This window comes from Oryzias latipes, chromosome 18 (genome assembly GCF_002234675.1).
Source record: "Oryzias latipes chromosome 18, ASM223467v1".
NCBI lineage: Eukaryota > Metazoa > Chordata > Actinopteri > Beloniformes > Adrianichthyidae > Oryzias > Oryzias latipes.
This window is the reverse complement of record NC_019876.2, coordinates 18,859,301-18,859,614: the sequence shown is the minus strand read 5'-3', so window position 1 is coordinate 18,859,614 and position 314 is coordinate 18,859,301. Positions and strand designations below refer to the sequence as shown.

At 43.0% G+C, this 314-nt stretch overlaps 1 non-coding gene across 1 annotated transcript; it reads right to left on the bottom strand.

The window, feature by feature from the left end:
• Window positions 1-97: 97 nt before the first annotated feature.
• Window positions 98-314, bottom strand: LOC111946355. The gene has a single exon (XR_002872035.1). It is a non-coding gene; the product is annotated as a small nucleolar RNA U3 (small nucleolar RNA).

Genomic DNA, 314 nt, shown 5'->3' with positions numbered 1-314 from the left:
GCAACGTCATCGCTTGCTCATCAGTATAGTTGCGGACGCTGTGTATTATGATAGTGTACATTCTAGTCCCTATTAATTTACTTTGGACACATTGGTAACCACTCGGCACATACTTCACCCATCGCTGCTAACCTAGGTAAGCAGTGAACGGTCATCAATAACGACAGTCTTGTGAGAAACTCACTGACTGAAGTACGCTTCGCGCTCAGGGTGAAGCATCACTAACTCTTCATCGTGGTTAGCGAGACCAATCACTTTAGAAACACATTTCTCAAGTTATGCACTATAGAAATGATCCCTGAAAGTATAGTCTT